This window comes from Triticum aestivum, chromosome 2B (genome assembly GCF_018294505.1).
Source record: "Triticum aestivum cultivar Chinese Spring chromosome 2B, IWGSC CS RefSeq v2.1, whole genome shotgun sequence".
Classification (NCBI taxonomy): domain Eukaryota; kingdom Viridiplantae; phylum Streptophyta; class Magnoliopsida; order Poales; family Poaceae; genus Triticum; species Triticum aestivum.
This window is the reverse complement of record NC_057798.1, coordinates 527419408-527433289: the sequence shown is the minus strand read 5'-3', so window position 1 is coordinate 527433289 and position 13882 is coordinate 527419408. Positions and strand designations below refer to the sequence as shown.

At 49.3% G+C, this 13882-nt stretch overlaps 1 long non-coding RNA gene across 4 annotated transcripts; it reads right to left on the bottom strand.

Moving 5' to 3' along the window:
• Nucleotides 1–5124: 5124 nt before the first annotated feature.
• LOC123045837 (uncharacterized) lies at nt 5125–11470 on the bottom strand. Of its 4 annotated transcripts, none has more exons than XR_006421608.1 (5): nt 9444–11470; nt 8879–9347; nt 8213–8347; nt 5411–8071; nt 5125–5301 (listed from the first exon to the last, which is right to left on the bottom strand). It is a non-coding gene; the product is annotated as an uncharacterized lncRNA (long non-coding RNA). The 4 variants fall into 4 exon arrangements; XR_006421607.1 differs by having other exon boundaries at nt 8213–9193; nt 9288–9347; nt 9444–11469; XR_006421606.1 differs by having other exon boundaries at nt 5411–5658; nt 6646–8071; nt 8213–9347; nt 9444–11465.
• Between the last annotated feature and the right edge of the window lie 2412 nt (nt 11471–13882).

Genomic DNA, 13882 nt, shown 5'->3' with positions numbered 1-13882 from the left:
GGTTACACAGAGTCGGTTACAGAGAAAGGAATCTTCACATCCGAATCGCCAAGCTTGCCTCCCACGCAAAGGAGAGTCCCATCCAGATACGGAACGGAGTCTTCTATCTTGTATCTTCATAGCCCAACAGTCCGGCATACGCATATAGTCCGGCTGTCCGAGGACCCCCTAATCCAGGACTCCATCAGCTGGTGCTTGTCGCCCTGGTCTTGGCCGCGGCAGGCGTGCGTGCGTGCGCTCGAGCAACTGCGTCCGTGTATGAGGACGAGGGAGAGGGAGGAAATCAAATCGCAACCTTGACGATGGTGAACAAGAGGAAGGGAAGGAATGGGGGGCCGACCTTGACGAGCAGCTCCGCTCCATGGCGTCGTGGGAACGGAGCAGGGTCTCCTCGCCTCACGAGACTGCTGGATCTGGCCACGGACATGGACCTGGCCTGCTGGATCTCGCCATGGCTAGGGTTTAGGGCGCGAGTCTAATCGCGGCCGTGGGAGAGAAGGGGTCGCCGGCGGTGGGGCGGATGCCGGCCGGGGTTGGGGGAGAGGATGGAGGTTGCCGGCGGCGGCAGCGGGGTTGGTTGGGTGGGGAAGGGATCAAGAGAGGAGGAGGAAGACAGAGGAGCGGCTATGTGGTTTGGATTTCTTTTTGGGGCCCTCGATCAAATATGGTTGGATTTCTTTTGTGGTTTTTTCACCTTGGCTTGGTTTTGTTGATTCGAATGAAATATCTTCGGCCTCTCAAGCGCGGGAGAGCATCCAAACATTTCGGATACCGAAGCATCTGCCGGGTTCATCAATTGTCGGACCGACCGGCTCGCCTGCCGCATCTCTTGAAAAAATTAAAGTGCTTGTGCGCACACGGATCACCCCCTAGTCCTATCGATCTCATCTATCCATCATTTTCTTCTTCGGGGATCTTTTTTTGAACATCAGTACAGACATAAGCGCTCATTTACACGCGCATACACTTACCTCTATGAACGCACACACACACACCCTATCCCTATGAGCACCTCTGAAAGACCAAGCCGGCATATCATCTTGAAATTTACGAAGTCACCGTAGGCACCTCGTCATCGACGGGAACGTCTCCTTCCACTGAATGTGCATCGCCGGAAATCCTGAAATAAATTCAGGAATAAATGCGAGCACCAGGATTTGAACCCTGGTAGGCTGGGGATACCACAGTCTCTCTAACCATCCAACCACAGGTTGGTTCGCTCTTCTTCGGGGATCTGATGGCAGACACCCTATATCACGCGGATCGCTCTCCTTTCTCCCCGTACAACTTAACGATCAAGTCTATCTAGGTCCTAGGTTTCTTCATGCATATATTATTAAATCTAAACAAAATCCATAGAACGAGCTCGGTGTAAAATTATAGCATGAAAAAAATTGTTGAGACAATTTCTTTTAACCGCAACCACCCTTTCATGGGACCCGCTCATTAACAGGTTACCATTTTCCTCCCCTCCACCGAAAATGCCGATCGTGCATCGACTCGGCAAATGCCCCGACAGCGGCAAACTTACCGACAAGGACATCCGCCAATCCATCTATTTGTGCGTGTATGTCGTGCTCTCGAAGCTAGTTCCTTTGTGTTGTTCATCACATGAGCTCTTCGAGGCCCGGTGTCCTTTGGCTCCCGAAGCTCTCGGCCGCCGCGTGACCTCTCCGTCGGTCGGTCTCCATCGGCTCCTATGCACACCCCGTCGCCGCCATCGCGAGGCACCGACACCCGGCGGCCCGGTGAACAGACCGCTGATGTATGTGACACTGTCTTACCGATGTACGTGTCCATCGGTTCTTCCCCGCGCAACGCCGGCCGTCAGTCGTCGTCATCATCCCCCTCAGCCTGTCGAGTTACTAGCTCGGCAAAGGAAAGAAATATAAGAGAGAGTTTATGTCACTACTTAGCCGGAGGTGTAATTAATCTAAGATTTCATGGAGGGCATGGTCATGGTGGCGTGGCGTGTCCGGCCGACGTCTCTCCACGGCGTGTGCGTGTGCACGTACGACAACGCTCGCTTGAGGAAGGGAGAGAGGGATGGCCGTTGTACGTGATGCTGGGCACGAGGCGAATTCTGTTGGAAGGGCGGAGGCACATCCCTGACACTGGCAGGCCGGCGGTGAGAACTTTGGCTGGGACGTGGAGGAGGAGCTGTCTCCGGCCACCGTAAAAAAGGTCAGATCTTTTCGGCAGATCCAACCCCACGCCTCTACCGCAACCGTGCGGGCATCGCTCGTCGCTTGTGTTGCGGGTCCTCGGCGTCCGCTCCCACGCCGTTCTGCGGGTAGACGCCGTTGTCATCGGCTCGGCATCGTTGAGCCCACTAGTTTTGGCGGTGGCAAAAGAAAAGAAAAGTTGGTCCCCGTCTTCTTATCTTGTCTTGATTGACCCCTCAAAAAAAAATCTTGTCTCGATTGATGCGTGGATGAAGGCGCGAGGACGGGAAGAAACTTACGCACGTCGTGCGGACACGACGTAATGCATGCATGCATCCCTCGTGCTTAACTGATTATTGGTCTTGAGGACGGACGTTCATCTTCACGCGCGGACACGATTTCGATGTGTGCACGTACGCCGTTGGGCAATGCCGCTAGTTTGTAAGAGCAACTCTAGCAGACCCCGCAAAAATTCGACCCGCAAAACGCGTTTGCGGTTTCACGAAGATCGCGTTTGCGGGTCGAAAACATGCGCGGCCGATCAGCTACGTATCTAAACTTGCATAATTTGAAAAAACACTTTCGCGGGAGAAATTGCACAAACATAGTTTATCACATCACATACTACAGAGTTCATATATACTACATGATCAACAAATTAAGCATACATCATACTACATGCTACGTTAATTAGTCGTAGAGGGGGTTGGATCTGACGACGGCGAGGTCGCGGCAAAATGGACGACGCCGTGGAGGCCGAGCGACGCTCAATCCTCCTCGCCGAAGCTGCACAGGTCGATGTACTTCGCCGCCTGCTCCGCGCGGATGCGGCGCCACTCCTCAACCTTCTCGTTGGCGGCGACGTTGGAGGCGACCGCCTGGCGCCACTCGAGGGCTTCGGGCTCCTCGGCGTGGTGCCGGCGCTCCGCCTCCTCGCGCGCGCTCCGCTCGGCAATGGCGGCAACAACAGCGTCGAAGTCCGCGACGTAGTCTTCGGGCCCGACGACTCCGCGGCGGCCGAGCGGAGCGGGACTCCTCGGGCTCCTCCTTCACCGGGACGAAGGCGAACGACGCCTGCTCTTCCGGCTCCTCCTCGTCCTCCGACCACTCCCTCTTCACGGGGAGAAAGCCCGCGCGGGAGGACGAGGAGGATCCGGCGTAGGAAGATCTCACGGAGGAGAAGGACGCGCGCCGGCGGTCGTACTCCTCCGTCTCGCGGCGGTTGAAGCTTGCCGGCGGTGACATCCCGTGGTTGGTCCACCTCCAGGCGCCGCGCTTCCTCGCGCCGTCCGCCCGGACGCCCTCTCGTGCTCCGGGTCCCTCTCACGGCCGGATCCGCGTCCAGAGCTCCACATTCGGCCCCACATGGCGGTTGGAGGCGGGGCGGGTGGTCGCCGGCGGCGAGAAATGTGGAGAGGGGAAAGGGGAATCGGGTGGCTCGCGGCGGCGGGGATAGGGTTTGAACCCGCAAAATGGTCGAGGAACCGCAGTTATAGTGCTCGGGGGCGGTTTGCGGGCTGCGGCAAAAAAATTTGCGACACGGGCGAGTATGCAGGCTCTGTTCTGGCCGGAAAATTGAGCCGAGCACGCATACTCGGCGAAATTTTTGCGGGCCGGGCGTTTTGCAGGGTCTGCTAGAGTTGCTCTAACGCGCGCCCTTTTGGTCGATCGAGAGCGTCGCCGGCCCATTCGTTTGGTTTGTTGGTTGGGTGATGAAAGAGCACTCCGGCGACGTACGATTCCCGTCGCCGTTTTGGCCGACCGAGCATGTGCTGGGCTGCACCGAAGCTGTGCGCTCGTCCTCCCAGCTGGCTGTCAACTAGGCCCCGCGCGTCACAGTCCCCGTGCGCGTACTGGGGGCGCGCACGCCTAGCTAGGCGTCTTTGACGGCGCCGGGCGCCGGCAGGGAGGAGGACCCCGCGCGCCTACAGTGAAAGAGATGACCTTGATGGTAACGAGGGCGATGGATGGGATCGAAGTGTGGTAATTGAAAAAAAGTTGTGAAGTTTGTCCTCCGTGTTGCGGTTGACTGCTGAGGAGAGACTGTAGGCGCGATCGATCGAGGAATTGATTGGTCAGACAGGCCGGAGAGGAGCTGGGGAGACGAGAGGTCGATTGAGCGAGGAGCAGTGGGAGAGGTGAGGTGCTCCCAACTAACGCACGGACGCCGGCGGCGAGGCGAGCGTGTACCTCGGTCCTGCGGCGGGCGTACGAATAGACCGGTCGGTCGTGTCCATCGGCGGCGACGGATTCCTTGAGCTTGAGTCGGCGGTGGTGCTGGCAACACGTACACATACGTACCGCACGACACACAAGCTCCGGCCGGTACAAGAAGAAGGCTCCCTCGAATCGATTTCTGTCTGCTAATTCTGTCTGCAAGAAGAAGACCTTGATGGACGGAGGACACTCATGGATCGGAAGAGATGGCGCGAGGGCGGAGCCATGCCTGCCGGAGGCTGAGAAGAAGTACGGCAAGGCAACCACGGTCGGTCGTGTCCACGGTTGGGTGAAATCGCCTACTGGCTCTCGGACACGGCCGTGGACGAGAGGCTCCGGTTCTGCATGTGCGTCGTGTTAATAAAGTTTCTTTCTTTTTCTTTTACTAGGAAATATGCCCGTGCGTTGCAAGCAACGGGAGAAAAAACTTATGACATCCCATCCACTATGAACACCACCAGATCCCTGTGGCCTATTCAAGTCCTTTGACACAACGTTGAGCATGTGATGCAACCTCCACTCTACGCCCACAATCCACGGCGTCATCCAATAGCAATGCACAATGCTGCTTTACAGGTATTCAAGGATCATGGAGGAGTTCTTGTCCAAATCGGGATTCAAGACGACAAATAAGCTTCAATGAAACCAGGATATTAGTATCTCTCAGTTTCTCTCTTTAGCAAAAGCCTATAAAGGAGATTTAATAATTGATTTCCGATTATTTTCATAGCCACACTGATACTGGTTCCAAGTTTTATTTGGCTACCCCAAGTAATCATCAACCAAACATACATATTATATTTTGTAAATTGGCATTTCCATTCCTGTGTTGAACAAATTTCACATACCATGTTTACATACGGATCCTTGTAGCCTCCAGTTGCCTACATGACATAAGCCACTCTACTGCTTCAGCAACCTGCAAATTCCCAACAGAGATATGGACACAGATGAGGCAGTGAGGCAACAAATTTTAGAACATCTTAATCCAATAGTTGGATTTGATTTGGAGGAAGAGTTCTACTCACCAGTGCAGAGCCATGCTTGTTACAACGTTGTTATTGATGGTGGCACAAATGGATGGCTGTCTCTGTTGCTAGCGTCGCCTTCTGCAGCGATAGCCACTCCATGATCGAGTGGGCCTTCCTCGGAAAACTCTCACAACCACCGCTCATCCACGGAGGTCGTCGACATCTCCTCGACGTTGCGTTGTATGAACACATCTCCCGTGACGGTGCTCCCCTCGCTGGCCACTCTGCTGCCCCTCTCGCACTCCCTGACAACAACTCCTATAGTATGAATATTGGAATGATATACCTGTAAGTCTGTAACCGACAAACTGAAACACCAATGACAAAACAACGCTTGATATTCTTACTACAATAGAAAAGTTCAATATTGTCAGCATATGATTCTATAGTACGTACAAGGACATTTGCGTGTGAGCTTAATTACATATGAGAGGACCTCCAGAGCAGTTTAAAAAACTACATGGTCGGAAAAGAAAAAAAATACAAACTGAATTTCATCAGCTTGATTCATGTTGTTTTGAACTCTACCAAGAGAATATGATGTCAGTATCCACTGTCAGTAGTTGCAGCGTGGCAACTAATTAGTGGTAAGGCAATTAGTTGGATATTCAGATATGTAAGCTGAGCTCCTCCTACAGCTTTATAAATGATTTATGTAGAGAAGAACGGCATGGTACTAAGGCAGTAATAAGTAATATTGAAATCTTCTCTGCATATCATTTATAGTATTTGCAGGTTGCAGGATGGTTACATCAGATTCCCATGAAAGGTCAAGGAGACGTAGACAATACTAATGGAGATAGCTTCAGTTCAGTTCCACTTTGTTTTGCTAACACTTCTAATTTCTAAAGGATCGTGGAAACTCTTATTATCCAATGATTCAGATGTATATGGCTACAACACACAGTACTGTTGAAATGCTAGCAGAAGAAAGATTTCATGGTAGAACGATTGTCATTAAAATCATGAGGCCAAATGGACAACAATTTAGTGGGGCCCTGTGATTTTGGGCCAATAGTGTTCATATATTTTCCGATGCATATATCCCAAAGAACTTGCATCACTTTCTTGCTTTTATTGTAACACCAGTCGATTGACCACAAAATTGACAAAATATTCCTAAGGAAAATTTCTTCTAGTTAGACTGAAGCCTTTTGAAGTTAGCAACTCATCTAGAGTGACTCGCCCCACATCAAGAAATAAGGATGAGAATGAGGAATGAAGGATTCAACCTGGGCAGATAAAAGTTAATGCATTCCAAAATTGTTATGGTGGACAGAGCAGCGCAGATGCAGCTTGATCTCATCCTTGTTGAAGTCGTTGATTAAGAGCTCCAGATTTTAACACATAGATGAGCAAACAATTCCCCTATGCATCGCTGGCTGAGAACAGTGATAACAGCTTTTGAGATTGATCTTAGGCTTCCTCCTCTGAGTCCACGAGCTGCAAGTCAGCCTCTACCTCTGAATCGGTGTGCTGACGACGGGGACAGGAGCCTGAGAAAGTGTGGCACGCTGCTGTAAACTGAGAAGGGGAGAAGAGGCCTACTGCCATGTTGCTGACGGGCTAGGCTGCTGTCTGCGCTCCCCCTCGCCGACGAGCTTGGACCTGCAGGGTCCCCGGCAACATACATGGCTGGAGATCTGGAGAGGCAGGGCTCGGCGAGCAGGGGCGGGGCATAGAGCGCGGCGACCGCGGCCAGAGCCTCCACGTCCGTGTCGCCGTAACCATCGGCCGGATCCAACGCGCACGATTCTGACGCTGCCCTGCCTCCTGCGTGTCCTCCTCCTCCTTCCGGTCGTTGCCCATGGCGGCGAGGAGCGTGTTGAGCAGCCCGTCGCGGTCGGCGGCGCGTGCTCGAGCCGACCGGTGCAGGCCCGGAGCGCGGCGGCCTGGGCCTCGGCGTCGGCGAACCGCGCGCGGAGGACTCGGACGACGCAGGGAGGATGGCGCGGCGGAGAGGAGGCAGGCCGGGGTGCCGGGAGGACGGCAGCACGGCGCGTCGGGGGATGGCATGGCGGAGGATGCGGGCCGGCGGCGGCGAGGCGGCGGATCGAGATGGGGTGGGAGATGCGGTCGCTCGATTCGGGGGTGTTTTTTTTTCAAGCGACGATACGTTTTTTTTTCACTTATTTACTGGACTGCGGGTTTATTTTCATATAAAAGTCGAGGAGTTTTCTGTAAAAATGACGATGACGTACGAGCAGAAACAGTAGCTGCTTTATTATTAGGGTAGAGGGTAGATGAAAATGAAGAAGAAGAAGATTCTTGTTTTTCTTAAGAAAGGAAGGAAGAGATCTTTGTTTTCATTGTTCCCGATGGATCCTTTTTGTTTGGGACTGTCTATTTGACATTTGACTGTTTTCCAATTCAGCAACATTCAAATTTCCCAACCAATGAACAGATGACACTTGTTTGTCCCAAAAACCCCACTGGCCACCGTATATTTTCTTATTTCGGAAAAACGGGTCGGGCAAAACCCTGACCCGGTTTCAACTAAACTGGCACCACCACAAAACCTCGCTGGACCACCACTAACAACTGGCCACAGACCTCCTTGGATCCACAGCTAATGATCGCCATCAACTTGCTACCCACGGAAAAGGCAAGCTCCTTGGGAAATCTCCAACCCCTCCTACATAACAACAGAGATCTCACCTAACACACACCACAAAGAAAGAAAGAAATCAGTCCAACTGCCATGGAAGAAGGGTGGGGGAGAAGGACAAAGAGCAGATCAAAATCAGATCAGGCGGGCAGCCATGGGAGAGAGGGGTGAACATGGAGACGAAGGTGTACCTGGAGACGAGCAAGGAAGAACAGCAACCAGACAATTGGGGAAATCCCAGGAAAATTAACAGGTCAGGAACAAATTCTACTGCTACGCCTAGTACTTGAATTCTTCGCCCGCGTCACATCTCTTACAGGGAATATCTGCAAAACAAATGCGTCAAAGAAACTAGATACATGTTAAGAAACAAACAGTAGACAAAAACTAGACACTCTGAAAATAATTCATCACTAGCAGTAGACAGAATTTGGATAGTTGTATAAGTTACACTTCAAGAACACATTGTGCCTGAATGACACTGGAAAGAAAAATAGCACACCAAGAATTACAGTGCAAAATGATAGTTTGTATAAATGACACTGTGACATTGATAGTTGTATAAATTACACTGAAACTGGCAAAGAAAATGCACTGCAATAGACCAAGAATTACGGTGCAAATCCCCTAGTAATTACATAGTAATTCCCAGTGCAAGCTGCATATAAATTACGGTGGAAATTCCATAGAAATTTCATTGTATCAATGTAAAAATGCAACAACTTACACTGGAAAAAACCTACTGTATTTACACTGTTAAAATACAACTGCTAGTTGTACTATTATTGACATTTCTTTTCCAAAATTGCAGATTGGGAGCATGACGAGAACAATAAGTCTGGATGACATCCCCATACCTAGGACACATGCCATCAACTACCCCAGAGAAAAAAATTCTAGAATATCTGGTGAAGGTTGGACAAGTAGGGTAATTAGTAGATCGTCTCTGCCTCTACAACAAGCGAAAGGAAACAGAGATCAAGAAGTGAGAAAAAACAGAAAACAAAACTTAGATCATAAAAACACTACTACATCACACGAATAATGCACTCAAAACAGAAATAATAAGATGAACAAGCTAAAACCAAACGAGAGCATCATGGCAAAAGGAGGAGGACTAATCACATTTCTTCTACCAGCAGAAGATAACTTCCTCGTCAATAATTTTACTTCTGAAAAAACATAAAGACAAAAGTCACCTCAACAAGAGAAAAATAACCAACAACATAATCAACAAGCACAAGAAAAATAAAAAAGGAAACAAACTTGATTGACGTAAAACTTGAAAAGAGCTTTGTCAAAGGATCCTTCATCACCAGAAAGTTCCTGAAGGAAAAAGAAAAAAGACAACACAGCCAATATAAATAAAATTGATAACATAATCTGAAAAAATAACTAGAAAAATAAGACAAAAATAACTACCATAGACATCAGATACGGTCCATCTTCGGCAAAGTCATTAGGCACGAATGGTTCACAAACAGAATCTGCACTCTCGAAAGATGATACTAACGGAACGTCCTGGTGAGAGACTTTCCAAAGCTTACCCATTAAACTAAAACATATAAATTACAGAGCTAAAAGCATGAATATTACACTGAAATTAGGGCAAAAATTACATTGTAAATACATATGATAAGCAAGGCGATTACACGGTAAAACTAGGGGTACACTGTAAAAAATGGGAAGAAAGACTACAATGAAAATTAGCATGAGAGAGTAATACAAAAATAAAAAAGAGGAAAAATTCAGGAATTACATAACTGAACCAAGATAAATACACTGCAAAAATGTGAGAAAATACACTGTAAGTACATATATAACCATCGTAATTCTAGGGGAAATTACACTGGAATCAGGGCCTATATAAAATGTCAGGAATTACATAGCTGAAACATTAAAATTACACGGTAACTCGCATAAATTACACTGAACTAAGGGACAATTACACAGAAACTATAGGATGAATTACACAGTAATTATTGGGCGAATTACACAGTAATTATTGGGCGAATTACACTGAAGCTACATAACGAGTTACACAGTAATTATAGAGTGAACATGACACAGTAATTCTAGAGTGATTTACACTGAAACTACAGGATGAATTGACAGTAATTCTAGAGCGAATTACACAGTAAAACTACAGTATGAATTACACGGTAATTCTATAGTAAATTACATTGAAACTATAGGATGAAATACACGGAAATTCTATAGTGAATTACACTGAAACTACAAGATGAATGACACCGTAATTCTATAGTAAATTACACTGAAACTACATGATGAATTACACAGTAAAAATCGGGCAAAATACACAGTAAATACTAGTAATTCTAGAGTGAAAAAACACTGAAACTATGGGCACAGTAAATATAGTGCAATTTGCATGGTGTATTACATTGAAACTATGGGGATTACACAGTAAGTCTGAGGCAAAATACTCAGTAATTCTAGTGTATATGACACTGAAACTATGGGGATACATAACAACACTCAGCACAAGCAAATATATAAACCTGAATTAGATACACAGTTCCCAGGGCATTAAAAGAAGGAGAAGCTTGAAGGAATTACGTTGCAAAAGCACATAAAAATCACACCAAGGATAGTACTGGGCTACACCAAAGAATGACACATCAAAAAACAGAGCACTAACGCTTTGGGTAACTAGGAGGAACCTAACAACATCTAAACCTACAGTAAGAGGGATTTATGCACTCACAGGCCAAAGGGACCTGCGGCAGAGGGCAAAGGAGGAACCTAACTACATCTAGAAACATCCAGAAACATCTAGAAACCGTAGAACCAACACGCCCAGAGGAGGAAACACTCATCTACCAGCGAACAAACATACCACCTACCAATGCAAATCACAAACCCCAAACCACAAAAACTCACATCTCGAAACCTATGACTGATCCATACATTTATCTGAATCACAAAACTAACCACGCATGATCCTACCACGAGCAGACGAGGAACAAAAATGGCGGACACCACTAAGAAGACAAGGAACGATGGCGAACATCGCGAAGCAGAACGAACCATAAAACTACAAGCACCTACCATGAATCTACAACAGCACGGCCTAGGATCACAACACACATCTAACACGAACCCTTACTAAATCACATCAGCAACTGACCCCAGATCTGGAAGCTACACACCGAGAAATGAACAAAAATCACGCACTCGAGAGAAAAATTGAGAAAACAACCAACAACAGGAGGCGAGAATTGAAGAGAAATGAGAGACAAATCAAGCTCCACAGGTGGGGGGTCACGGAATCGACATGAACATGAAGGAATCACATCCACTGCCCGAGCGCATGTTCCTCTATCTACCTCGCTCAAATGAAAGGGTGAGGGGCGGAGCGGTAATGGGCTGGGACAAAAAACCGGACCCGACATAAAAAACAAGCCCGAAAACCATACAACCAAGCGCCAATCTCCACGCAACAGTGGACGGCCAGCGATTTGAATGTTTGCGAATTGAATAACTGCCGACTGTAAACTAGCAAATCCGTAATTATATAGCAACAAGGTCAAAGGTGATGCGGAGCATCCCTCGACTACTCGCACCGACACTCCATCACCACCTCAAGCATCAAGAGGTCCAATGACAAGAGCACATGCACGCAACATCGAGAACGAGGTCAATGCTTTCCTCTTCGAGTTTCCTTCGGAATCACATATGAATCGGGTTCTACCTCAAATTGTTTCGTTGTGCCTTCTTAGGTACCAAGGACTTGACCACGAAGAAGCTAGGAGGGAGACTCGTGCACACATCGAGGAAAGAGAAGGAGGAAAGCATCGAGACGTGCGGGAAGACGGAGTTCCGGACACGAAGCCACGGAAGGGGCCAAGTCCTCCTGGACACCCCAGGTGCCCGGTCGTTACAACCCCGGGTGCCCGGCCATCGCCACCTAGGCGTCACCCTGGCCCACCCCGGGTGCCCGGGCCTCCTCCCAGCCGCCAGCCGCCGCACTCCGGGTGCCCGGGCCCCCCTCTCCAGCCGCTGCTCGCCGCCCCGGGTGCCCGGGCCATCAACCCCCGGGTGCCCGGCCTCCCTCCAGCCGGTCCTCGGCCCGGACCGGGTGCCCGACCCTCTTCGTCCCGGGTGCCTGGGCCCCCCTATGCGCCAGCCCCTGTCCACCCCGGGTGCCTGAGCCTCACACCCCCGGGTGCCCGCACCACTCCGAGGGCCTGCGTGCCTTTTTGGGTTTTTACCCATGTATCCCCCCTCCTCCTCTTATTTGGTCCCTAGATTATATATACCCCTTCCCTAGCTCATTTGTAGGATAGCTAAGAATAGACACAAATCATAGAGCTTAGCTTATGTACCTCCCCTTGTGGGATTCCTCTTGAGAGAGAAGACTCCATTGGAGTACAAGATCTCCATTGGAGAAGATCCATAGGGATTCAAGCCCCCCTTGAGGGAAGGATCTACCTAGATCATCTAGCCCTCATCTCCTTCATAGGATTTGGGATGAACTCTACCATGTATCTTGTTTCCCTTTGATTGTTCATGTACCTTGTGGATCTTATGTGTTTGTTGGTCTAGTGGATGTGTGATTGGACTTGTTCTTGAGTGTTCCTCTTGTTTTCTCTCTTGTGTTCATCTTGTTCTTGGGGATTCCCCCTCCAATTCGTGAAAGATCTTCACTTAGGGTTCCACCCTACAACATCTTGGTATCATGAGCCACGTTTATCACGAAATTGGAGCCTCCCCTCTTTGTTTTCTAGCCCAATTTTGTATGTTCTTCCCCAATTTCGAAAATTCCCCACCAAAAATAGCCCCAATTTTTTTTGTGATTTGTTAGTTTGATGAGGTTTTGTTGGATTTGATCCATGGATTTGTTTGGTTTCAAGTGGATCTAGCATTCCCCCTTCCATCTCCACCTTTCTCTCCACGAAATCCACCAATTTCTTCCATTTATCCATGAATTTTCGCCCAAATCCGTCACCCCCGGGCACCCGGACCTCAAACCCCGGGCACCCAGACCCCCCACGCATCTCCGTTGACCACCCCGGGTGCCCGCACCCCGAGCCCCCGGGCACCCGCACCCCGGGCTATTTGCCCCGGACAACCCTGGGTGCCCGCACCTCTTGCCCCCGGGCACCCGGACCCCCGGGCCTCTTCTTCAGCCCATCCTCGCTGACCACCCCGGGTGCCCGCACCCCCAAACCCCAGGCACCCGCACCTCCCAGAAACAGCCCACCAACAAAAACCGTTTCAGCCATAACTTTTGCTCTCGGAGTCCATTTTTTACGTTCTTTAGCTCGTTGAGTAGCTATTGACATCCCCCATCCATATAGATAGGTTTCAACACCATTTGACTCCATCAAAAAATTGGCATTTTGGCATCTTTGCCTAGGCCATCCACCATATCATTCGCAAAACCACCATAGCTTTCCGCAACCTAACTCATTTTCGATCCATATAGCATTTGTGGTTGCTTGAGTGGTGACTTGAGTCTCCTAAGGTGTTTCGGCTACTAAGGTACGGTTGCTTCATCATCAACCACCACCACCACTTCCGCATTGCTAACTCCGGTACCACCAACGCATTCCGCTACCACCATTTGACATTTTCCTTGAGATTTTGAGTTCGCGGTTTTTTACCGTTTCCTAAGGTGTTTTGGCTACGTAGGGACGGGTCTACATCATCTTGGTATCTACATCAAGAACACCGCCACTCATCATCGCCGCGAGATCTTCATCGACATGGACCACTTCACCATTTTGACAACCTAACCATAAGCAAGAACGGTAACCTCTATATCATCTTGGTATTGTGGTATCCTATCATTGTACATTCTTGCCATTACATTGTTAACCCCTTAGCCCATTTTG